The sequence below is a fragment of the Helianthus annuus genome, chromosome 17, assembly GCF_002127325.2.
Source record: "Helianthus annuus cultivar XRQ/B chromosome 17, HanXRQr2.0-SUNRISE, whole genome shotgun sequence".
Classification (NCBI taxonomy): Eukaryota; Viridiplantae; Streptophyta; class Magnoliopsida; order Asterales; family Asteraceae; genus Helianthus; species Helianthus annuus.
Window position 1 is genome coordinate 135,229,636 of NC_035449.2, and position 1,987 is coordinate 135,231,622.

The following is a 1,987-nucleotide window of genomic DNA, read 5'->3' on the forward strand; positions in this document are numbered from 1 at the left end:
GAAGAATTGAATAGTAATAATAACGTAGAGATAGTTGAAAATGTAAAAATGGAAGAACAAGAAAGTGAAAAACCGACACATGAGTTAAACAACGAAAAAGGTGAGGTCGATAACGCTAAAATTCAAGAAGAATCTAATTTTGAAGAAATTATTCTCTTGTCACCTACTTTCGAAAATCATTGTTTAGTAACCCCTCATGCCAAGTTTTTAAAAGAGTTAAACACTAGTGCTAAAATCAAAGAATTAGTAAGTGTTAAGTTAACTAATAATCAAACCTCGCTAATAAAAGAAGACCCTTTTGAAATTAACATTACACCGGTTCCATGTTTTTTTTCAAAATTCATTTATTAGCAATATCACCATTGATAAAGATCTTTGTGTTAACATGATGCCTAACTACATTTTTGAAAAATTAAGTATTAGTGATTTTACTCCACTTCAAATTCCCATTTTTCTATCCGATCGAAAAGTGATAAAATCAATCGGTGTAGTTGAAGATGTCTTGGTTCAAACAAATCAATTGATAATCCCAACCGACTTTGTCATCCTCGATGACGCCCCACTAGTCTTGGGAAAACCTTTTGTACAAACTCATAAAGCTTTGAAAAACCGGAAATTCAACAATCTACCTCTTCAGTTAGGGGCATTCAAAAGGAGCATAGACCTTGAGCGTTCAATGAAATATCCTTTTGGCAATAATGACCCCCTAATTGAAGATGAAGCTGAACCACCCGATACGACTAACGAAGAAGACCACTTTGTCGAAGAAGAGATAACCATAGAACAAACCTTTAAGGTTCTTAATCTAGATGAGCCACAAAATAAGGTGTCTTCTAAAGACCCACCCATTGAGCTCAAAGAACTTCCTAAAGGTTTGGAATATGCTTTTCTAGGCAAAGATGGTAGTTTACCTGTAATTATTTCATCTAAATTAAGTAAAGTAGAAAAAGAGAAATTAATTAGCCTACTTAAAAAACACAAAAACGCGATCGCTTGGAAGCTTGTAGATATTAAAGGAATAAGCCCTTCCATGTGCACGCACAAAATTTTAATGAATGATGACTACAAAACGGTAATTCAACCACAACGAAGAGTGAACCCCAATGTTCAAGAAGTGGTTAAGAATGAAGTCATCAAACTACTTGACGCCGGACTAATCTACCCTATCTCCGATAGCCCGTGGGTAAGTCCCGTTCAAGTAGTCCCAAAGAAAGGAGGTATGACGGTAATAACTAATGAGAAAAATGAATTAATACCAACAAGAACCGTCACAGGATGGAGAGTTTGTATAGATTATAGGCGATTAAATGAAGCAACAAGGAAAGACCACTTTCCTTTACCCTTCATTGATCAAATGTTAGAAAGATTGTCCGGTCATAAATTTTATTGTTTCTTAGATGGTTTTTCAGGGTACTTTCAAATACCGATAGCACCAGAAGACCAAGAGAAAACAACTTTCACATGTCCCTACGGAACTTTCGCACATCGACGCATGCCATTCGGTCTATGTAATGCGCCTGCAACATTCCAACGTTGTATGGTGGCCATTTTCCATGATATGATAGAAAAGACAATGGAAGTCTTCATGGACGACTTTTCCATCTTTGGAGACTCATATGACCAATGCCTCGATAATCTTGAACGAATGCTATCCCGATGTGAGGAAACTAACCTCGCCCTTAACTGGGAAAAATGCCATTTCATGGTAACAGAGGGAATAGTACTCGGTCACAAAATCTCAAGCGAAGGAATGGAAGTTGATCGAGCAAAAATAGAAACTATTTCTCAATTACCTCCTCCATCCTCCGTAAGAGTGATCAGAAGTTTCCTAGGACATGCCGGATTTTATAGAAGGTTTATCAAGGACTTTTCAAAAATTTCAAGGCCTCTAACAAAATTACTTGAAAAAGATGCACCCTTTATCTTTGACAAGGAATGCAATCAAGCATTTCTAACCCTTAAGGAAATGCTAGTCAATGCACCTATC